The sequence below is a fragment of the Astyanax mexicanus genome, chromosome 1 (genome assembly GCF_023375975.1).
Source record: "Astyanax mexicanus isolate ESR-SI-001 chromosome 1, AstMex3_surface, whole genome shotgun sequence".
Lineage (NCBI taxonomy): Eukaryota > Metazoa > Chordata > Actinopteri > Characiformes > Acestrorhamphidae > Astyanax > Astyanax mexicanus.
This window is the reverse complement of record NC_064408.1, coordinates 129,044,522-129,070,105: the sequence shown is the minus strand read 5'-3', so window position 1 is coordinate 129,070,105 and position 25,584 is coordinate 129,044,522. Positions and strand designations below refer to the sequence as shown.

At 35.8% G+C, this 25,584-nt stretch overlaps 1 protein-coding gene and 1 long non-coding RNA gene across 7 annotated transcripts in view; both read left to right on the top strand.

Moving 5' to 3' along the window:
* The first annotated feature begins 3,498 nt into the window (after positions 1–3,498).
* On the top strand, positions 3,499–8,685 carry LOC125785740 (uncharacterized). The gene is made up of 3 exons (XR_007428081.1): positions 3,499–4,045; positions 8,142–8,247; positions 8,497–8,685. It is a non-coding gene; the product is annotated as an uncharacterized LOC125785740 (long non-coding RNA).
* Positions 8,686–12,825: 4,140 nt separating this feature from the next.
* LOC111188787 (zinc finger protein OZF) overlaps positions 12,826–25,584 on the top strand; it is a 31,801-nt gene continuing 19,042 nt past the window's right edge. For 2 of the 6 annotated variants that reach the window (XM_049469160.1, XM_049469159.1), the window contains exon 1: positions 18,168–18,363. The gene's annotated coding sequence lies outside the window, so the exon portion shown is untranslated. Of the gene's footprint in view, positions 12,923–13,160; positions 13,200–18,167; positions 18,562–25,584 lie in introns of those variants that run through there. The other 4 variants (XM_049469157.1, XM_049469164.1, XM_049469158.1 and 1 more) reach the window with 4 other exon arrangements.

Here is a 25,584-nt window from a genome sequence, read left to right as displayed (position 1 = left end):
AAATATATATCTGCCAAATTACATAATTAAAAAATTGATTAAAATTTTTAGATTTTTAGATTCAGTATCATGCTTTTTGATGAAAGTATGAACCACTGTTTACAGGTTAAACATTAGAAATGCTTATCTGCATGTGGAATCAGCTCAGAGTTAATTAAGTTATATACAATGGAGATCTCAGGATTTAACACACATTTTATTATTCAGGACTGTCAGTGTTGCTTAAATATTTTTTTATTATTTAAATACATTTTAAGTAAGATATAGACCTACTATAATGTTTTATAATGTTTGATAATAAGTGTTTGAATCATGTATCCAGTCTAGGGATGAAAGAATATATATAGAGTATACTGAGGATTTTAGCTATATTTCATAAATATAAGAATTCAGTTTTAACTATGCTACATATGTGTGCATCAAACGAAAGAATTGGGTCAAAGATGACCCCTAGGTTTCTCACAGTTTTACCAGGTATAATTAAGTGACCGTCTATGTCTACAGTATTAACATTTATGTTTTTTGTCAATATTAGGACCTAATAGAAGGACCTCAGTTTTATCAGAATTAAGTAAGAGAAAGTTGTGTGTCATCCAATTTTAATCTCTTTCACACAGTCTGTAATTTGGTTTAAACAGGGGTCCTCGTTGGGAAAAGGGAGACACTAAGAAAATGGAAAATAAATCTCCCAAAAAACTAGTTTAAGAACATGCACTACCAGGCTGTGTTGTAAGTAATAAATGCAGGCAGATTGTGCATTAAATGTATTTAATATTTCTTTTTTTAAGAAGCACACACAAGCGCTCATATCATATAAAAAGGATTCAAGTATAACATTATGTTTATATATTTATTAAAAAACAGGGTGGATGATTTTCCTCCAGAGCCGTTTTATGGAGAGTCTACCCACTCCCTACCTCCCCCTTTATATCAGAAAATTACTGCTAACTGCTAGAAGGAGGCATGTATTTTGAACAAAAAAAAAAAAAAAACATACCTGTATGTTTATGTCTTTCTTCATTAAACAGGTTTTATATCATGCAATTCAGAGTACATTCAAAAGCTTTATGATATGTACAGTTTAAAATATTTATAATAAGTGTTGTAAAAAGAAAATGAAAGATGGGTTTCCCCCCACCCCTCATCCGGGGTACAACTCCCCTACGTGTTCGTTTTGATGGAGAGAGTCGCAGACAGGTGGAGTGAAGTTGAAAGCAAACCAAGTATTTATTACAAAATACTCAATTCAGGAGAACCAATACACACAAGACAGTTAACAGCCGTCCCAGTATAAGTTCTGACCCCCCTCTAATCTGAATCCATGTTTATACCCCAAATGACGTGAAACCTCCTGATGAAGCGTTGCTAATGATTAGCTCATGTTAGTATGCATAATTTCACGTGTTGGTACTCAAGTTTCACATGTCTGGCCGGACCACTAGTGTTTGGCCTTGACTGGGTCCAGCCAGACAGTGTGGCATTGTTTCAGGAATTGGACAGTGCCGCCCTCCCTATGTGCGCGTGTCCTCCTCCCGCGCACATGGGGAGAAAGGCCACCCTGTTCATCCCGAAGTCTCCTTTGTATCAATTTAGTTCGTACAGAGTGCAGCAGTCGATGATTGATGGCCGTTAGTTAGGATCATGCAGTGACCAAAATGCCTTAAGCGTGAGCTAAACAAGTCACACAATAGATTTCATATGTTATATGCTAATATGTCAGTAACACGTGGTTAGTAGGGCATACAATAGATCCTATGTGTTAGTTAAGTGCCTTATGTATCATGTGGGTTAGTTTGTCATATAATAGAGTCTGTGTTAGTTACATGCCTGATCAAGCAATGTTTTACTATATGTGTAAAGAATATATATTGTGATTATTGGTTAATCTTCTATATAAATGTGTATAAAATACAATGTGAGTATTGGTTAATCTTCTATATAAATGCATATAAAATACAAGGTTTCACACAATGATTATGTAATTATAGATGCTAAAGTTAAGTAATCATTATTGAAGGATATTTGTCAACACACCCAAGGTATAATAAACGGTTAACTCTTCATAAGTATAGTTTAAAAGCTTTACAATAAAATTGTGTAAAAACTTCATTGTTTATACTTTTTTTTTTGCGAATATTCACTCTACAGCAGGCTAGCTCAGGCTAATGTAATTTAATCAGAGGTATCTACAGCAGGCTAGCTCAGGCTAATGTAATTTAATCAGAGGTATCTACAGCAGGCTAGCTAAGACTGTAATTTACTCAGAGTTAGCTACAGCAGGCTAGCCCAGGCTACTGTAATTTAATCAGAGTTATCTACTGCAGGCTAGCTCAGGCTACTGTAATTTCCTTTATTTAGTGTTCTAAATACAACCTAAAACAACAAAATCTAGGAAAAACAGACCCAGTTCAGTCTAAAGGGAATATTACAGTTAAATACAGGTGATGTCTGCCTTAAATACTTTAGTAGGCTCCTTAAAAATACAGGACTATCTAACAGGATATAGGTTTGACTATAAGGAGACATTTATAGTAAATTTACTAGTAATTTTAGAAAAAAATTAATGTACACAAATCAAAATTTGCTTAAAAAAATGCCCTTATTCCAAACTTTAGTTTATTTAGACTTAATAATTATATACACATACTGACTAATTTTCTACAAATTAAAAATAAAATATGTCAGAAATCCATCGATATTTTAATATTTTTTATTATTTTCTAGTCCAGATGATGGCGGTAATGTAACTGTAAAAATAACAAAGGGAAAAAAGAAGAATTATAAGAAGAAGAAAAGAAGAAGAGGAAGAGTAATACAGTCTAGGAGAGCAGGCTTTCTGCTTGGTTTATGTATATTATTTTATTTTTGTACACTATTTCGTTTTGATATTTTAGAATTCGTTAGCTTATATGTCCTTTAGCATTTGAGCTTAATTTAGTTAGTTATTTTCCTATTATATATCTATTTTTCTATTTTTATTAAATGCTATTATTAGCTTATTAGCTTTTAGCTTGTTGCTGCCTTCTATGTTATTTAGCAAACAGAAATACTTTTTTTTTTAATGAATGTTGATTTATTCATTTAATAGCTGTATCTAACTATTTTAAGCCAGACAGGCACTGTGTGATTTTTTTAAGGAGAGCTCATCTGCATGTTTGAATAGTTTGTCCTGTAGGAAAACATGCGAACTGTATTAACTATATTATTTTTGTTATTAATTTTCCATTCTTTTAAATAGCAGGATACTTTGATTTTATTTCTCTGCCCCCGACCCGCCCGAGGAAAGTAATGGAAAATCTCGGGTGAGTCCAGGCTCCAGGAAATAGTCTGTGAGGTAGTCATCTAATTTTTTAATACTATTTTTATTTTATATAAAGCTATGGCATGCTAATCACCATAAAGCTAAGTAACAAAGTATTACTGTTAACGAAAACAAAGGAAATAACGAAAACTGAAAGTGAAGGTTCTCCTTAACTGAAACTAATAAAAAAGGTAATTAAAAGAAAAAAATAAAATGAACTGAAATTACAGATTGAATACTCTCATTTTCGTGTTTGTTAATTTATTTATAATTTATAAGTTTCATCTACAGCAGTTTAACAGCGGGTGGTGTTGTGCCGTTTCTGCTCGCAACGGGGAGCCGGTGTTCTGCGGGGATCAGATATCGGCAGTGCTGCAGCACCTAGTAGTCTGCAGAATTACTTATATTTACAGCGCTCGAATTAGCCGAAATAACGACAGAAAACCCTGAGGAACCTCAGGTTTGGCACGTCACGTGGTTAATATACCCTCACTATTTTACAATACCGTCACCATATTTAAATACCGTGGTATACCGAAATACCGTCATACCGCCCAACCCTATTAGAGTTAAAGTGTAAAGTGGATCTTAAATAGTTTAGTCCCAACACTTCCCTGGTTGAGTAGAGTTACAACGTTTACAGACGAGAAACAGATTTACTCCATTTTTCACATTATATCTTCTTTTCTCCTGCTTTACTCCAGTCTTCTCCGGATTACTGCAGGAGGAGACCGTTTTTAGAAGGTAAGTAAATAATTACATTTATGTTGTACAAAAGGTTGCGCTGACGTGCTGAGAGTGTTCATGTAACTTAAGAAATACATCCTGAACGTTATGAGTACGTTCATCAACCGTGTTCTGAGAAAGTTTCCTGTAACCTTACAAAATGTCCTGTAAACGTTTAGAATACTGGACTAATGAACGTTATAAGAACTGAGAGCAGAACTGCAGCTGGTTCTGCAGATGGATCATCTCTTCTAAACTGAAGAAAAGTGATGATTGAATGTTTGATTATGAGGGGATGTCAGTAAAGTGCGGGATCATCGTTAGATACCAACACAATATAGCTGACGAGCTGGTATAAAACAGTGATTTAATGATAAAACAGAGATAATATGAAGCTTAAATGTTCTATAATTAGCTAGTTAGCTAACTGACCCATTGTTTCCTCCCACTGGATTCCACTTTTTACACACAGTCCCTTATTAAACCTGCCACTGTATAAAATAATAAAACAGCAGTAGACTGTTTCGATAGGCTAAATGAACCATATCAGAACTGTTCCCTGGCAAAAGGTTTTGTAAGGTTTATTTCTTTTTTTCATAACTGCAATTTTACTGTATTTATGTTCCGTCGAAAAAACCGAAGTAAAATGCAGCAGAAATATTCTCCGCTCAGCAGCGCGCGCTCTTCCCACATGGGAGGCTTCTCGCGGCGGGGGAGCAGAAAGCTCGGCTACCGGAATGCCACCACAGGACAATCTGTACACTGCCTTATCTAACTGTAGCATCAGAGCATTAATAATCACACTGGAAAAAATGTCCTTGTAAAATTACAGTAAAATACTGGCAGCAGGGTTTCCACCTCTTTACCGTAGTACAGTACAGTTTCTGTACTGTTTTCTAAATTACATTTTTTGTAAAAGTTTTATCAAAAAACAGTAACATACAATTAAATATAACAATTAATAAACACAGTAAGTAAAATACCTCAAATCAAGCAAAATATTAAAATACATTATTTATTTAACAAAATGACAACATAATTACAACCCAAGAGCAGATATGCTCAGTGAGTTATTCTGAACAATCTGGCCATCATCTACTAAAAAAATCTCATGAACGTTCAGTGGGACCTGATGGTGGCAAGATAATGTTCACACACTCACAAGATGCACTCTCTGATAGTAATAGTGAATTGCTGTTTTTTTATTTTTGTTTTAAAATAAATATTTTAGTTTATTTTAAATGGCCTCTCCCACGAAACAATATAGCTTTTGGTCTTACTTTTTTTTCAGATAACTCACTTCGTGTATCTGCTCTGAAAGTGTGATTATGTTGTCATTTTGTTTAAAAAATAATGTACTATAACATATTTAATGCTGTTTCTGTGTTTATTCAATTTTGCCTAATTTTAGGAAAATAATGGCTGGAGTAGCCAGATACTTTTTGAAAGGTTTGGCAAGATCGCGATCCCTCCTAAAATCTCTTGTTCTAATCCCATTGCCGCTCGCTCCTAACTAAAATCGCTTGTTTTAATCCCATTACCGCCCGCTCCCTCCTATAATCGCTTGCTTTAATCCCATTACCGCTCGCTCCTAACTAAAATCACTTGTTTTAATCCCATTACCGCTCGCTCCTAAATAAAATCACTTGTTTTAATCCCATTACCGCTCGCTCCTAACTAAAATCACTTGTTTTGTTACCGCGCCCGCCGCTCGCAATTTCTGCCGCTCCCGCCCGCAGACCTAATATGAATTAAATTAATTTAAATGTAGTGCTTTCAATTACGTGTGTATTTATTAAAACGACAGTATAGGGCTAGATAGAGCTGCTCAATTTCCTTCCAGGTGAGTCGGAGATGCTGAAATTGTCTCTCTGTGTGTGTGTATCGGTCCATCCTCCTCTTTGATAATTATCAGTAAAATCTTGAGGGTTTTTTGTTGCTCGTATTGGCTATTAACGTAAACTTCATGAACTTATGAAATTTGTTTTTAGAATTAATTTCTGAGTAGTTCATTGATCAAGATTTAACCATTGATTGCAGAAGAATCATGATGATTCAGGAATTGAAAAGAATATATTTTAATTCAATTAAATAAATTAATATAATAATAATAATAATAATTTTGTGATTATTATAATTTTCTAGAATATTTATTAATTTAGCGGGATTTTTTATATGTGTGGTCCCACTCCTGCATGGCCAATAACAATTAAATTCTGTCCCGTGCCAAAAGATATTCTGACAGGTTCTGCGAGATATTCCTTCTCCGCCTAATCGACTGCTCCCCATTGTGGCAACTAGTGGAAGTGTTAGTCTACTAGTTTATGCAACCCCTACTGACCATCAAAACTGGGTCAGTACCCCCCACAATCTTTAATCCTGTTCTTTCTTGTGCACCATATGGATAGTTCTGCAGTACCATATAAAGGTTTAAAATCTTTTTTTAGCCACAGAATACTTAGGGCCATAAACAAAAAAATAAAGCCCCAATTCTTTAATTAAATCAGAATCAGACAGAGCTGTGCACATGAACTCATGAAAACCGTCACCTACCCTCTTCTCCGTGGGTCTCTTGTACAGGGATCGCCAGATATCTTTAGGGGAAGAGTCCGTCCCAAAAACCTCTGTCCACTTGGTCTCTGTAAGATCTCTCAGGCTATGGAAGTTCAGTGCTTTAATACAGCCAGAATACAATGCAAAGGCATCCTCTGGCACTGTGGATCCAGCTCAGGGAAATCACACTCTTCAGTCTGGCACTGTTCAACAGGGGTGACATTAAAGTAAACATACAAAGAGGCAGACAGGCCAGACTTCAACTTGTTAAATACCTGCAACGCCAGGTGCACTGACCTATGACCTCAGAGCCCCTAAAACCAGGTTGAAAAAACAATGACTTTTAGAAAAAAAGTTGAAAAAAACTAACTTTTTTGTTAAAATAGATAAAACAGCCTGCTGACAGTCTTTTGGAAGTACACCAGCTTCAAAACTAGCCAGCAAAACTTCAAACAAGTCCAAAGCAAAAATATGAGTATCGATCATTTTACACAAGTATTGATCAATATAGATACCAGCATTGGTATCGATATTATCAATATTTGGATCAATCCATCCACCTCTACTACACACCCATATATCTGCACTTACACACTTTATTTCCCCATAAAACTGTGAACTTTACAAACTTTACGCACTCATTCACTTTACCAGCCTATTATACCATATTTGCACTACTGTTTATACAGGTTCTGTTTATACTTGCACTGTCATTCCTCATTAATCTCTTGTCTCACGTTTATCTATTTGTGTCCTTGTTGTATTGTACATATAGTGTCTCCCATTCGTTTATATTTATAATCCTATTTTCTGTACTTGCTGTAAAATTTGTGAAAAAGGGTAACATCACTTCAATTCTCTGTATGTCCTGTACATATGAAGTATTGACAATAAAAACTAACTGACTTGACAATAATGATGTACATAAAGTAACAGAAGGTTAAGGTAAAAACATTTTAGGCAGGGCTTAAAGGAGGTCCAATAGAAATAGTTGGATAGAGGTGGAAAGGAGGGGAAGAAGGAAATGAGGTTAGAAGTAGTTAGTGTGTTAGAGGTGTTAGGAGAGTAAGTGCTCTTTGAAGAGCTCTGTCTTCAGGAGTTTATTATAGATAGCGAGAGATTCTCCTGATCTGGTAGTAGAAGGTAGTTAGTTAGAGGTGTTAGGAGAGTAAGTGCTCTTTGAAGAGCTCTGTCTTCAGGAGTTTATTAAAGATAGCGAGAGATTCTCCTGATCTGGTAGTAGAAGGTAGTTAGTTAGAGGTGTTAGGAGAGTAAGTGCTCTTTGAAGAGCTCTGTCTTCAGGAGTTTATTAAAGATAGTGAGAGATTCTCCTGATCTGGTAGTAGAAGGTAGTTAGTTAGAGGTGTTAGGAGAGTAAGTGCTTCTTGAAGAGCTCTGTCTTCAGGAGTTTATTAAAGATAGCGAGAGATTCTCCTGATCTGGTAGTGGAAGGTAGTTTGTTCCACCATTGGGGAACTCTATTTTGCGAGACAAATACTTCACTATTTTTTTTTTTTAGCTTTGTTTTTTTTTTTCTAAAGGAATGTTCATTCTTCCACAGGCACTGCAGAGGGCTAGTGTTTGGTTCTGTGGTTCTGAAAAGATTTTGAGGGTTTCTACTACACAAGACACTACTCTTTCTGCAACAGTCCCACTGCTTTGGACAGGTAACTTTAATTTCACTATTAGGGACTTGGTCATATGCGTGGTTTGATTAAACTGAATAGTTCATATGTAATAGTCATCAGCAATATGAACTGCAAGGCCAGATTGGAATTTTTGAAAAATTTGCATGTAGATTTCCATTCCTGATTGCTGGCTCCCAATTTCCTGGTTGTCAGGTAAGCGATTTTTTAAAATTTTGCACCACAAACTAGAACTGAATTTTAGTTTTGTTTTTTCTTTGTTTCTTTCAGAACTGAATGCTGTCCTGTTCCAGGTCTCCAGACCCTAGTGTCGACTTTCCAAACTGTTTAAAATTTAGTTACAGAAAAACACTCAACCAGAACATTTTACAAAGAAGTTAAACTACTTGAAGAGGGGAAGTACGTGAAATCCACAGAAATCTCCAATACTCAGCAAACATTCTCTCCTACCCCTCCTAAACAAATGCAGAAAATTACAGGCAAGAAAAAAACTCACCACTGCTCAGACTGTGGAAAGAGTTTTAGTTGTCAGAGTACACTCCAACAACACCAGCGCATTCACACTGGAGAGAAACCGTATTATTGCTCAGACTGTGGGAAAAGTTTTATTCAAAAGAGTACTCTTAAATCACACCAGCGCATTCACACTGGAGAGAAACCTTATCACTGTTCAGACTGTGAGAAGAGTTTTAGCCGTCAGAGTCAGCTCAAAACACACCAGCGCATTCACACTGGAGAGAAACCGTATCACTGCTCAGACTGTGGGAAGAGTTATTGTGATCAGAGTACTTTCAAGAAACACCAGCGCATTCACACTGGAGAGAAACCGTATTATTGCTTTGATTGTGAGAAGACGTTCAGGTATTCACGTACTTGGAAGGAACACAAATGCTCTAAGATCAGTGGTGGAACTGGTCTGTAAAACATTAATACAAAATTTCAGGAGTAACAGATAACTCCAAAAAAGAGGTAGCAAACTGGATTTAGAGTAGAAATTTCTGCAACAAATTTACAGTCCATAATATCATCAAATGATTCAGAGAATCTGGAGAAATCTCTGCAAGTAATCGCCAAAGAACAAACACTGAATGCCCATGACCTTTGACCCTTCAAAGGTGCACTGCATTAAAAACCCACAACATTCAGTAAAGGATTTTACCACATGGGCTGAGAAACACTTCAGAAATCCATCATCAGTGAACACAGTTCAAGTTAAACTCTGCCATGCAAAGAAAAAGCCAGATATCAACACCACCCAGAAACTCTGCTGTCTTCTCCAGACTGAGATCATCAGAGATGGACTGATGCAAAGTGGAAACGTGTCCTGTGGTCTGACGAGTCCAAGTTTCACATTGTTTTTGGAGATTATGGATGTTGTGTTCTCTGGGCCAAAGAGAAGGACTGTCCGAGTGTTCTTAGAGCAAAGGTCTAAAGCAGCATCTCTGATGGTATGGGAAACCTGCATAACTGTGAAGCACCATTAAAGCATTATTGCTATATATTTTAACAAAAATCCATGTAGGTATAGGTAGTCTTACAGAACGAATTTCTAGTTTCCTTAATCAAAATATAAAGAATTTTGTATGTAGATTGTGGAAGATTGGCTTTAAGATAACAAGCTTAGCTTAAAATAATCATGCTAGCCAAAGCCTTAACCTATAATTAAAACACATATTACACAAATATATCTATGAAAGCTATAAATCTATATTCTACTAATCATTAATCACTGAATCACGTATTCACTAATCCACACGTACTGACCCAAGAGATCTTTGAATGGGTCAACCGAGAAAACACACTTCCTCTTGTTATGCTACACATCCTGAGGTTACAGAGGTTAGCAGACTAAAGAGTTCCTCTTTTACTCCTACGCTCTAGGGATAGGTCAAGCAGTGGAGTGCATTTTGTGGCCTTGCATTAAAAGATTGCATCTACAAAATCATACATACAGCTTCAAGCTTTGTTAAAGATATACTAACTAACTAATCTTACTGTAGATGTAGTAAAACTATTATCAACAGAGAGTATGAACTGGCTACTGTAAATGTAGGAAAATATGATCAGAGAGGAAGTGTGCCTTGTTGAACTCAAGACCTGTCACAAAAGGGAAATTAATCTTCCCCTTGTCACCGTTGGCAGGGGAAGTTAGCAACCCACGATTTCTCAGAGGACCTACTGGACAAAGGTCAAATCAATACATCTTCGAAGAAGGTCTAAAAACTGAAGTGTAATGCATGACTATACCATATTTGGAAGAATAAGCATAAAAACGAGAACTATTACTCATTCATGCCTAGCAACCACCTAGCAACCTAGATACGTCAGAGAAGGGTATAAAGGATGGAGTCAGAGGATACGAGGTAGAAGAACTGGGGCGACGTCTAGCTTAGGCTAGGATACTTTGCCTGTAATGTTCTTCCCAGATCTGAAATGTTCTTCCCAGATCTGAAATAAATCATACTTGTTCACTCTCAATCTCCGTGTCGTCTGAATTTCCTTGGATCAACGAACATGCAACACAAAAGCTAAGATAGCTTTTCTACAAGATTAAACTCTTACACAAAAAGACAGTACCCAATTTTTATTGTGCTTAAAAGTTCTACAACTTGGAGATTATATTATTTTATGTTTCTTTGGATAAAGAATATCTTTACACCAATATTGATCATGAATAAGGCCTTGGTGTGTTAGAATATTATCTTAACAAAAGAGCAATATTAAAGCCTTTAACAACTTTTCTGATCAGTCTAGTCTCGTTTGTTTTTTAAAAAGCAATTACATCTCGTTTAATGACATTTCTTATCTTCAAGTTTCAGGAAAAGCAATGGGGGGAAAAAATGGACAATGGGAACAAAAATTTACAAAATGTTTTGCCTGCCTTTTTGTAGGTTATTTATAAGAACAGATATTTTATATATATATAAATATTATATACTTTATATATATATACTTTATATATATATATATATATATATATATATATATATATATATATATATATATATTATATACTTACATATTATATCCATATATTATATGGAAATTATATACAGATTGTTTTTTTAAAAGGTACAGTTAATATTTTGATGGAATTTGTACAGTTTCTAAATTTTAATTTTGCAGGACTAAAATTTACTTTAAATTATGATGCACAAAAGATTAACTTTCTTGATATTTATGTAAATTAGAAAGGACCAGTACTTTCTTCATCCCTACACTAAACCCACGGATAGGACTACACTTTTACATTGTTTTCATTCAATTTCATAAAAGAAAAACCTACCAATAAGGCAGCTCACCTGTTTAAAGAAATTGTAAAGATGAGTAAGACAACAATACAAATAAACAACATATGATAATTAATTTAAAGAAAAAATGTAAGTAAGATTGGCTTTTTCAGAACTGAACATCCTCCAGTAAAATAATCGATAATATATGCAACCAACGTTTATATGTTGTTTTTAATATTGCCACAAAGAGTATGAAAGCAGTTTTTGTTCAAAGAGACTTTTTATTACTAAACCATTTAACATTTAATACGTTTAAAATGTTACCACCACTTATCAACCAGCAGAATCAAGCGAAATAAATTAAATGTGTGTAAAAAGAAAAAATGACCTGCTTTTGGAGCCACTGTAAAATATTAGTGAACAAAACTACATTGGTGTGTCGCTTTCTCAGTCCGCGGAGTGATACAGATTTAGTGTGAGAAGGCCGTGCTGTAATCACAAACCTCAGCACGGTTAAAAAACTTCTCAACCAATCAGATTGTGAGGTCGGAACTAACTGTTGTATAAATGTCTATAAACCCAAATACAATAGAATAAGCATAACCTAGCTAAGTGACGTGGTGGGTTTACCCAAACATTACATTATTTTTTTATTATAACTAAATTTGATTTTCTCACTCTATAAACGTAAACACTTTAATTTGTACAGGAAATTTCCATGACTTTTCCAAAACGTTCTGGGTATTTTATTTTTCTAAAACGTATCCAGGCCTGGAAATTGCTATTTTCAAATTCTATGACTAGTTGCTCCGCTAGAGAAAAAAAAAAGATCCAATTCTGTCTAAAGGGAATATTACAGATAAATACAGGTGATGTCTGTCTTAAATACTTTAGTAGGTTCCTGAAAAATACAGGACTAATTAACAGGATTTAGGTTTGACCATAAGGAGAAATTTATAGTAAATTTAATTATAATTTTAGGAAACTTTAAGTTGCCCTTATGCCAAACTTTAGTTTATTCAGACTTAAATAATTATATACACATACTGACTACTTTTCGACAAATTTAAAATAAAAAATGGCATAAATCCATCGATATTTTGAACCTTTTTAATTTTATTTGAATTTCACTTTTCTTTTTTCCGTTTGTTTAGGTTTGCTTTTTGTTTGTGTTTTGATGTGCGTGTGATGGCGGTTGTATATGCTGTGTATTTGACCTGTTATTGTGTCTATTTCATGGTGTTGGGTTGTTTTGTATACAAAATTATTAAAAATAAACATATGATAAATAAACAAAAAAAGCAGGGGGACCGTGGTGTCTGTTTTTATCCTAAAAATGATTTGTTTTTTCTTCTTCTATTTAGTTTTATTTAATACCGCTCCAGTCCAGATGGTGGCGGTAATGTAACTGTAAAAATAACAGGAAGAAGAAGAGGAAGAGTAATACAGTCTAGGAGAGCAGAGTTTGTGTTTGGTTTTCAGGAATAATCTGCTTTTCTCTTAACTGGACCCAGTGTTTTATTTCTTGGTAAATAGTGAGGTAATTATAAGTTAGAGTTATAGAGTTATAGTGTAAAGTGGATCTTAAATAGTTTAGTCCCAACACTTCCCTGGTTGAGTGGAGTTACAACGTTTACAGAAGAGAAACAGATTTACTCCAGTTTTCACATTAAATCTTCTTTTCTCCTGCTTTACTCCAGTCTTCTCCGGATTACTGCAGGAGGAGACAGTTTTTAGAAGGTAAGTGAAGAGTTTAATTATTGTTGTAAATAAGGTCGAGCTGACGTGCTGAGAGCGTTCACGTAACTTAAGAAAAACATTCTGGGGCGGTTAAGAAAACTGGACAGATGAACGTTATAAGACCGTTCATAAACAGTGTTCTGAGAACGATTCCTGTATAACCTCACAAAACGACCTGTAAATGTTAAACTGCTGAAATTCGAGTAGAGCATTCCAGGAAACTTCCTTACAAGTAAAATACAACGTTAATCTGAAATTTCTAATAATTTTATTATCTGGGCAGAATGAATTATGGGCACAGCATTATTCCCCCGCGTTTTCCGTTCCACCTTAAATGCAGCAGCTGTTACACTGAGAGCAGAACTGCAGCTGGTTCTGCAGATGGATCATCTCTTCTAAACTGAAGAAAAGTGATGATTGAATGTTTGATTATGAGGCTGAAATGAGGGGATGTCAGTAAAATGCGGGATCAGCGTTAGATACCAACACAAGATAGCTGACTAGCTGGTATAAAACAGTGATTTAGGGCTTCATTAATTTAGCTTTTTTTTGTTTTGTTTTACTGTTTTTTTTTGTTTTGTTTTAAATCGTATAGACGGAATGTTTTATACTTTTTAAAGTGAAAGCTGATACAAAGATAAAATTTGGAAAAATATAACATAAAAACAAACATACAACATTCATTTACTTCAGCAGTGCTATTCTAGATTTATCATACAGGTGCTTTTCTTATTATAAAATGATCTTAGCATGAGTAATTTTAGTCACAAATATACATCAGAAATGTTTTTTTCTAATGAATATATTAGAATATATATAAAAGTTTCCCAGAATGGCTTTTATTATGAGATTATATGCAGTAATATACTTTGTCAAGAAATTATATTCCAATCAAAGTTAACCTAGGTTAATTTTCTTAGCATAAATTTACACTGGAACACTTGTCCAGTGTAAAAAATTAGCCTCATGTTTGCCAGCTGCCTGCCATTGCTGTTAAAAATCCTCGTAATTCAGAAATTTGCATGTAGATTTCCATTCTTGATTGCAGGCTTACAATTTCCTGTTTGCCAGGGAAGAGATTTTCATTTTGCACCACAAACTAGAACTGAGTTTGGGTTTTGTTTTTTCTTTGCTTCTTTCAGAACTGAACACTGACCTGTTCCTGGTCTCCTGCTCCTAGTGTCGACTTTCCAACCTGTTGGAAATTTAGCCATGGAAATACACTCAACCAGAACATTTCACAAAGAGGTTAAACTAGAAGAAGAAACAAACATGGCATCCAAAATAATCTCCAATGCTCAGCAAACATCCTCGCCTACCCCTCCCAAACAAATGCAGAAAATTACAGACGACAAAACTAATTACCACTGCTCAGACTGTGGGAAGAGTTTTAGTTATCAGAGTACTCTCCAACGACACCAGCACATTCACACTGGAGAGAAACCGTATCACTGCTCAGACTGTGGGAAGAGTTTTAGTCAACAGAGTCATCTCCAACAACACCAGCGCATTCACACTGGAGAGAAACCGTATCACTGCTCAGACTGTGGAAAGAGTTTTAACTGTCAGAGTAATCTCCAAAAACACCAGCGCATTCACACTGGAGAGAAACCGTATCACTGCTCAGACTGTGGAAAGAGTTTTAACTCTCAGAGTAATCTCCAAAAACACCAGCGCATTCACACTGGAGAGAAACCGTATTATTGCTCTGAATGTGGGAAGAGTTTTAGTCAACTGGGTAATCTCCAAAAACACCAGCGCATTCACACTGGAGAGAAACCGTATCACTGCTCCGACTGTGGGAAGAGTTTTAGCCGTCAGAGTGTCCTTCAACGACACCAGCGCATTCACACTGGAGAGAAACCTTATTACTGTTCAGACTGTGGGAACAGTTTTAGTCGTCAGAGTATCCTTCAACGACACCAGCGCATTCACACTGGAGAGAAACCGTATCACTGCTCAGACTGTGGGAGGAGTTTTAACTGTCAGAGTAATCTCCAAAAACACCAGCGCATTCACACTGGAGAGAAACCGTATTATTGCTCTGAATGTGAGAAGTGGTTTCGGTATTCAAGTAGTTTGAAGGAACACAAATGCTTTAAGATTAGTTATAGAACTGGTCTTTAAAACATCAATTAAAATTTTCAGGAGTAACAGACAACTCCAAAAATGAGGTAACAAACTGTATGTAGAGTAGAAAATCCAGCAAAGGTTTGTGTTTCTATAATGTGTTTGGGTAGCCAAATGTACTGTATTACTACTATACTATACTACTGTAATGAACACCTTTTCCATATGTAGTTTCTCCAAGTTTAAAAGTTGTACACTCTGCACCAGTCTGAACCTGAACATTTTAGAAGGTTTTAAGTTTTAAGTTATTAAATATGGAACTGAATGAACAGGGACAGGCACTAATGATAAAATATAATGCTACATAACTAAATGCTGTTAGTCCTACTGTGGGGAAACTTGGACTAGCATCACTTTATAGTTTTTGTTTACTTTGATTTTAATGTAACATTAGTTAACATAAATAGCAAAGCAGCCTTGTGTGCGGTGACGAGAGGTGATGCCTGCTAACTTATGAAATTTGAACAAGTATAACTCGAAATCACTGATGTGTACTGGTATAATTCTTGCTTTATGTGCAGAGATGTGTAACATACTGTAACATATAGAGCATATATAATCACAGCAGTTACTGAGGTAGAGAGTTTATAGTTTGTAAGAGTGCAGCAAATATTGCTGAAAGGAATAAAGTCATGTCAGTCTCTGTGTGCTGGGTGGGTGTATGTGTGTGGGTACCCATTTTTTTATTGTGCTTAAAAGATGTTTACACAACTTGTAGATGATATTATCTTATGTTTCGATGGATAAAGAATGTCTTTACACCAATAATGATCATGTTAAAATATTACCTTAACAGAACAGCAATATTAAAGCCTTCAACAACTTTTCTGATCAGTCTAGCCTCATTTGTTTTAAAAAGGAATTACTTAATTTTTAATGATATTACTTATCTTCAAGTTTCAGGAAAAGCAATGGGAACAAAAATGGACATTGGGAACATAAATGTACAAAACCTTTTACCTGCCTTTTTGTAGATTATTTATAAGAACAAAGATTATATGAAGCACAAAAAAATCTAATCTCTCCATTATTCATGGAAATAATATATCGTTGGTTTTTTTGGAAAGGAACAGTTAATCTTTTGATGGAATTTTTACAGTTTCTAAATATAAAATTTGCAGGAATAAAATTGCTTTAATAATGATGCACAAAAACTTTTACATACACATTATCTTTCTTAATATTTATGTAAATAAGAAGGGACCAGTACTTTCTTCATCCCTACACAAAACCCACAGATAGGACCACACTTTTACATGCTCATAGTTTTTTAATTCAACTTTGTAAAAGAAAAAACTACCAACATGTCAGCTCACCTGTTTGAATGAATATGTGAAGCTGACGAAGAAAACAATACAAATAAACAAAATATGATTACTAAATTTAAAAATATATATATAAGGAAGATTGGCTTTTATATTTAGAAGAGAAAAGGTAGACAAAAAATTTGGTTTATTGCACTACCAAACACCACAAAACAATGGATATCAGAAATTAAACGCTGGCATATTCTAAAAGGGGATCCCTCACTAAAAGACACTTTTAAAGATGTACCATTGATCACATTTAACCTGTCGGACACACCAGGAGAACTGAACATCCTCCAGTAAAATAATCGATATAATAAGCAACCAACGTTAATTTTTTTGCTTTTTGGTTTGCCACCAAAAATATGAAAGCTGTTTTTTTTTTGTTCATATAGACTTTTTATTACTAAACCATTTAACATTTAATACGTTTAATATGTTAACATCACGTATAAACTAGTAGAATCAAGCGAAATAAAATAAATGTGTGTATAAAAGATAAATAACCTGCCTATAGAGCCACTGTAAAACAAAACTACACTGGTGTGTCGATTTCTCAGACTAATGTTACACAAACTAAAACAGAGCTAGTAATTTTTTAATATTTATATATTTTATTATAATTTTCATATTTATTTTTAATGTACATGACGGAGAATGTGGCGAGATTCAACCCAGATATTTTTAATCTTTAGAACTCGAGAGGGAATGTGTTATCGCAAATAATCACAGCGGTGATGTTATTCGCGATAACACACGACCTCCGGTGTTTTATTGCTTTTATACAACAGATTATTTTACAAAATGAATAAAGAAAATAAATTATTTATAATGAATATACTTTAATACGGACTGAACCTTCCGCCAAAAAGCAGTTCCACAACAAGTGTACTGTAACAGAACTGCAGCTACTAAACGGCGTATGGTTTATACGTTAGCTTGAAATAAAAACTGGGAGTTAAGAGTGTTTAGTAAACGTTAGAACCTTATAATAACGCTGAAACTCTCCTCTCCTGCTCCGCGGAATCGTCTTTATGTAAAAGCTGCGGGTTTGTGAGCGTCTCTGTCTGTTTTGCTGGCTGGTGTTGGTTAGCTAGCCGGCAGGACTTTGGTTAGGTTAGCATTAGCTTAGAATTAGCATTAGCTTAGAATTAGTTTAGCATTAGCTTAGCCTGGCTGGTTACCGTTCCGGCTATCAGACTACGACCGAAGTGACTGCTGATTTTTCCCCCCACAAAATACGAGTCAGCGCTGCGTGTGAGAGTACCTTAGCTGGGCGCTAGCCTGTGCTAAGCTAATGCTAATGCTGCTGCTAGTGGTGGATGAGGCGATGGTTCAAAACTGTCCTGTGTGTATAAATATGCCGTTACTCGGCAACGCGTCCGCGGAGTGATACAGATCATAGACTGTGTATAGCTGGACAGAGCATCGTCTCTCAAAAGTGAAGCCACCACAGGTTTTTCTGTTTGGTAGATCCCATCCGTGTTCTCTCTACCAGGTAATGAAACAGTAGAACAGAATAGCTGTAATACATGTCTGTTGTGTCTCTTCTTTATCGTAATACCACTCCAGTCCAGATGATGGCGGTAATGTAACTGTAAAAATAACAGGAAGAAGAAGAGGAAGAGTAATACAGTCTAGGAGAGCGAGCTTTGTGTTTGGTTTTCAGGAATAATCTGCTTTTCTCTTAACTGGATCCAGTGTTTTATTTCTTGGTAAATAGTGAGGTAATTATAAGTTAGAGTTATAGAGTTATAGTGTAAAGTGGATCTTAAATAGTTTAGTCCCAACACTTCCCTGGTTGAGTAGAGTTACAACGTTTACAGACGAGAAACAGATTTACTCCAGTTTTACATTATATCTTCTTTTCTCCTGCTTTACTCCAGTCTTCTCCGGATTACTGCAGGAGGAGACAGTTTTAGAAGGTAAGTGAAGAGTTAAATTATTGTTGTAAATAAGGTCGAGCTGACGTGCTGAGAGTGTTTCACGTAACTTAAGAAAATTCATTCTGGGGCGGTTAAGAAAACTGTACAGATGTACGTTATAAGACCGTTCATAAACAGTGTTCTGAGAACGATTCCTGTATAACCTCACAAACGACCTGTAAACGTTTAGAAAACGGGACAGATGAACGTTATAAGACCGTTCATAAACCGTGTTCTGAGAACGATTCCTGTATAACCTCACAAAACGACCTGTAAACGTTTAGAAAACGGGACAGATGAACGTTATAAGAACGTTTATAAACAGTGTTCTGATGACATTTCTTGTAACAAAACTTCCAACACAACATAGCTGACTAGCTGGTATAAAACAGTGATTTAATGATTAAAGGTTAATGATAAAACACAGAGATAATGTGAAGCTTAAATATTGAATAATAGCGAGTTAGCTAACTGACCCATTGTTTACTCCCACTGGATTCCACTTTTTACAGAAAGTCCCTTATTAAACCTGCTACTGTAGTGTATAAAATAATAAAACAGCAGTAGACTGTTTCGATAGGCTAAATGGACCATATCAGAACTGCCCCAGCTAAAAGTCTAGTCAATTCACCGAATTAAATTATGGTGAAAAACATAATAATAAGAAGCACTTAATATTACATAGCAATTATCACTGGGTAGCACAAGTACTTATTCATTTACCTCAAATGTGCTGTTACCATAAATGCAGGGCAATTTTAGGAATAAATTAGTTGCTAGTAGTCTGAATAACATACTAAACATGTTTTTTCATTGGGCTTCATTAATTTAGCCTATTGTCTCTGTACAAAAAAAAAAACGCATTAAACATACATTTACCTCAGCAGTGCTATTCTAGTTTACCATACAGGTGCTTCTCTTATTATACATTTACTTTATCATGGGTAATTTTAGTCACAAATATACATCAGAAATGTTTTAAATATTAAAGTTACCCAGAATGGCTTTTAGAATTATGCGCTCCGAGTTGCAGTCATATATTTCATCTAGAAATTATATTCCATTCAAAGTTATCTCAGCAGTGCTATTCTAATCCTAGGTTTACCTCAGAAATGCTATTCTAATTATACATTTATTTCAGCTGGGCAATGATTGTGTTACATTTACCTTGGAAGTGTTTTTTCTAATCACAAATTTACCGTAACACTTGTCCAAAATGTTATTTTGAAAATCTTTGGATTTAATTTGTGCAAGGACAGTGTAAATATTTAGCCTCACATTTGCCAGCTGCCTGCCATTGCTGTTACTTTAGAAGAAACAATGCAATATAAAGTAAAATAAAATTGTTCAACCAAACACGAAAAGTGCTTTTTTGTGAGACAAATAATTTCAGAAGGACTGTTTATTCTTCCACAGACACTGCAGAAGGTTGGTGTTTGGTCCTGAGGTTTTGAGAGGATTTTGAGAGGCTCTATTACACAGGAAGCTACTTGGCCATTGAAGGACCTGTTCCAGCATCAGTCCCACTACTTCACACAGGTATTTTCAGGTTCACTTAATACTCCCTATTAGAGACTCACATGCATGGTTTAATTAAACTGAATTGTTAATATGTAATATACATCAGCAGTAAGAACTGGAAGGCCAGATGGAATTTGTGAGAAACACTAAAAATTGCATGTAGATTTCCATTCCTGTTTGCAGGCTCCCAATTTCCTGTTTGCCAAGAAAGTGATTTTCATTTTGCACCACAAACTAGAACTGAGTTTGGATTTTGTTTTTCTTTGCTTTTTCCAGAACTGAACGCTGTCCTGTTCCAGGTCTCCTGCTCCTAGTGTCGACTTTCCAAACGGTTTGAAATTTAGCCATGGAAATACACTCAACCAGAACATTTCACAAAGAGGTTAATCTAAAAGAAGAAACAAACATGGAATCCACAAAAATCTCCAGTACTCCGCAAACATCCTTGCCTACCCCTCCCAAACAAATGCAGAAAATTACAGACAAGAAAAAAAATTATCACTGCTCAGACTGTGGGAAGAGTTTTAGCCGTCAGAGAGATCTTCAACAACACCAGCGCATTCACACTGGAGAGAAACCGTATTACTGCTCAGACTGTGGGAAGAGTTTTAGTCGACAGAGTACTCTCCAACAACACCAGCGCATTCACACTGGAGAGAAACCCTATTACTGCTCAGACTGTGGGAAGAGTTTTAACTGTCAGAGTAATTTCCAAAAACACCAGCGCATTCATACTGGAGAGAAACCGTATCACTGCACAGACTGTGGGAAGAGTTTTAATCAACAGAGTCATCTCCAACGACACCAGCAAATTCACACTGGAGAGAAACCGTGTCACTGCTCAGACTGTGGGAAAAGTTTTAGTCGACAGAGTACTCTTCAACGACACCAGTGCATTCACACTGGAGAGAAACCGTATCACTGCTCAGACTGTGGAATGAGTTTTAACTGCCAGAGTAATCTTCAACGACACCAGCGCATTCATACTGGAGAGAAACCGTATCACTGCTCAGACTGTGGGAAGAGTTTTAACTGTCAGAGTAATCTCCAACAACACCAGCGCATTCACACTGGAGCAAAACCCTATTATTGCTTTAAATGTGAGAGGAGTTTCAGGTATCCAGCTAGTTTGAAGGGACACAAATGCTCTAAGATCAGTGATGGAACTGGTCTGTAAAACATTAATGCACATTTTTAGGAGTAACAGAGAACTCCAAAGAAGAGGTAGCTAACTGGATTTACAGTAGAAAATTCAATAAGCTTTGTGTTTCTGAAATCTGCATGGGAACCCCAATTTTAAGTTTGTACACCATGTCCACATTTGGTAGTTTCGCCAAATTCGAAAGTTGTACCAGTCAATCAGGAAAGTTCACATTCTAGAATGAGTGAGGGCACCATTGCTGCAGGTTGTGTATTCATAATGATGATTTAGTGTATCCATAATGAAAACGTATTCATAACAAAGGTACTTATTGATCACTAGCTGACTCATGCTGAGCTGGCTTCAAATTTGAAGATATTAAAAATTGAACTAAATGAACAGGGACAGGCAATAATGATAAAATATAATGCTACATAACTAGATGCTGCTAGTCCTTCTGTAGGGAAACTTGGACTAGCATCACGTTATCACTTTTGTTTACTTTGATTTTAGTGTAATATTACTTAACATAACTAGCAAAGCAGCCTTGTGTCCCCACCTCTGCTAGCTGTGAAGTGACTGGTTGAACTGGTTTAATTATTGCTACATGATACGAGTGGTGTGTGAAATATCTGGGTCATAACTGACTCTACATTTATTTAAAAGATGTTAATGTATGCTCGTATCATATTAGAATCTAGAGAGCCTGGTCAGTGTTTGATATACATTGAACCAGGTTTTTCTAAGGGTAAGGTCACGCAAGGAGACAGCTTGAAAATATCCGCAAGTAGAGTAGTAGGTACAGTACCTGCCATTTCTGCATATATTTTGAATATCTTTGCATGGGACACAGAAATGAAGCTTGGGTTTTAACGTTGATTAGTTACAGTGTACAGCTTGTTTAGATTTGTTACCTGAAATTAACTCCACATGCCATTTTTGCTGAGATTTTCTCGCTTATAATTTGACTCCAAAGAGGTTGGGACAGGGGCAACAAAAGACTGGGGAAGTTAAGGAAGAGCAGGGTAGAGCAGGGAGAGAGTTCAGTATCCTCACAGCCTGATGGATGGAGCTGTCTTGCAGTCTGCTTGTCATAGCCCTGAGAAAAACCCAAAAACTGAAAAACATCATCAGTGAACACAGCTCGTCGCTCCATCTACAAGTGCCAGTTAAAACTCTGCCATGCAGAGAGAAAGCCAGATATCAACACTACGCAGAAACGCCACCAGCTTCTCCGGTCCAAGCCCGTCTGAGATGGACTGACGCAAAATGGAAAAATGTCCTGTAGTCTGTTGAGTCCACATTTCACATTGTTTTTGGAAATCATGTACGTTTTGTTGTCTGGGCCAAAAAGGAAAAGGATCATATGTTACAAAACACAAAATATGACAACGAAGACCTGGACTGTTAAACAACTGAAGTTGTACAACAATGAAGAATGGGAAAGATTTCCACCCACAAAGCTTTATCAATTACTGTCCTTAATTCCCAAACATCTATTGACTGTTAAAAGGAAAGGTGATGTAACTTCTTTGGAATGTGTAACAGCATCAAATTAAAATTGGTAAATTTTTGCAAAAAACAATAGTTTAAACCAGTGGTTTATCTGTTTAAACGTTAAATATATTGTCTTTATACTGTATTCCACTAACTGTAAGTTGAAATTGATTTGCAAATGATGTTCTTTATGTTTTTATTTGTTTTATACAACATCCTAATTTCATTGGAATTGGGGTTGTAGGAATATGTAAGTTTTTTCCTCCTTTTATTTTAACCATTTTGTTTAAAACTCAAAAGTCTGTAATTTGTGGCGAGTTAGTCACATAAACTAGAAAAGCAATTTCACCCAGATTCATATTTCTGTGGTTGTGTACCTGTGTTTGTGAACAACACGTAAGGGCATGAGAGATTTTTCTGTGAACTAAAGTGAGTAAATAAGTGTTAATTATAATTATATATATAATATTAATACAAACTGGCCATTTTACTAAATATGCTTTTAAATGCCCTGTGCTGGAGTCAGTGAGTCTGCATCACCCGGACTTTGAAAGAATACTGGGGCACGTAAAACATTGGTAAAGACAAGGTTTGTAATATAAATGTTAAGAGAGAACATGTGATGCGTAACTTCTGTGTTGATCCTTAGCTGTATCAGGATTTAATTGTATACATTTGTTTAGGGAACGAGTCTGGTTTTACTTAAGTCAGTAAAAAAATATTACAGGTCTGTAAACAGAACATTGTTATTTATCATTTTGGTAAATTTAGGTAAACAGCCCAAAAGGGGACAATAAGAAAATGGAAAATAAATCTGAAAATCAAAAAAATGTCGAAGAACATGGACCCGACCGGTAGATCTGGGTTCTTTGGCTCAGTATACCAAACCTGTCATCACAAATCTGGGAGTAAAAATGGACTCAGATCTCAAGCTGGACACTCAAATCAAATCAGTAAAATCAAGCTTTTTTAACCTGAGACAGCTGGCCAAAATAAAATCTTTTGTCTCGAGAACACAGTTTGAGACAGTAATCCATGCCTGTGTTACCACCTGGTTGGACTACTGTAACTCACTGTATACGGGAGCTAGTGGTTTTTCTCTTGCCCGGTTACAATCTTTACAAAATGCAGCAGCACGGCTTTTAACTGGCACACGTAAATATGAGCACATTTCCCTCATTTTAGTCTCACTCCACTGGTTGCCCATTTATTTTAGGATTCATTTTAAAATCCTTTTATTTACTTTTAAATCTCTAAATGGTCTAGCACCACCCTACTTTTCAGAGCTGCTACACACCTACAAGCCCACACGCTCGCTCAGGTCAGCTGACCAACCTACCTCTTCTCCTTAGCTTTTGACACCTAGAGTGTTGATTGTATTGGTTGTTGTATGTACCTATTTCTATTCTTATTATTCTATTATTTTTTATGTACAGCACTTGAAAGTGTTAAAGTGCTATATAAATAACAATGGATTGGATTGGATTCAAGTATAACAGTATTTATATATTTATTAAAAACAGGGTGAATGATTTTCCTCCATATCCGGTTTATGGATAGACTATTCACTCCCTATCTCCCCCGTTATATCCCTGTTATATAACTCAGTAAACAGGTTTTATAACAGGGGTTCAAAACCTTTACAATTTAAAGGGTTTATAAGTAAAATAGTGACATAAGTACCAAGTGATATTAATGTGTCATTTTGGAGTAATGGGATACCAAACTAAGAAAAATGTCTGGTAGGGGATTATATGTTTCTACAGTAATAACATTTGAAACTCATGAGAAAGTATTTTTTAAATGCATTTTTAATACCTCAGATTTGAAATTTCCTGCATTAATTTTTCTAAAATTCCTATCCCACACAAATAAAGCACATATGCTTTATAATAACAGGAGTTTAAAAGCTTTAAAATAAGTGGAAAATAAGAGTTTCAAATGTTTCTATCTGAAGTTTAAACTTTTATCTGCAGTGCTGAATCATTTAATAGCGTTCTGTTGAGGAAATGAGTAAAAGTTTCAGTACAAAAATAATGAAACTTTTATAAAATCTGATTTGCTCAGTGGCTTCTTAAAACCCCATTAATTTAGGATAATTTTGGACTCACTCGGGAGCGCCCTCTAGCGGTGAAACAAGCCCACAGCACATTCTGAAGTGAATATTGTCCTCTTTACTAGAGAGGCTCTGGTTTCTTAGATTACAGTGGGGTGCCAGAACATATATTGATACAGCAGCACTTATGTACAACATATTATGGAGTGCTACAAATATATACAGATGGTTTGAAACACCCGACCACTGGAATAACAGCGGCTGTGGTATACATCCCAGAATTTGACATTTCGCTCAGAATGAGACTTCCTGAAGATTTGGCAGTGTATACTGCAGAAATGATTGCAATAATATTGGCATTACAGTGGATTGAGGAGGTCTGCCCAATGCAGGTGGTTATCTGCTCAGACACTTTATCGGCCCTACAAAGCATTCAGTCCGGGACAAGATCTGTAGACAAGGTCTGCAGATAAATTAAGCTTTGTATAAGCTGCTACAGCAATGTATATGTCAGCGTTTCTCAAAGCGTGGGGCGCATGGGTATTGCAGGTGAAATCGGAAAAAAATATTATTTTTTAAGACTGTCTGTTTTGCCAGACAGGGGCGAGGGGGTGGCGGGCAGAGGTTTGTACAATGTTAAGGTTACAAAATGGAAAAAAGGGTGGCGACTCTTTCTTTTGGATGCACTGTAGCTGATGTCGAGGATAAGGAGTGACCCATGTGTGTTCTGTGTCTTAGACAAATCACTGTATTTTATTACTATTTTTGGGGGCGATATGGGACAGGTGTGTGGTGGAATTTCCCCTTT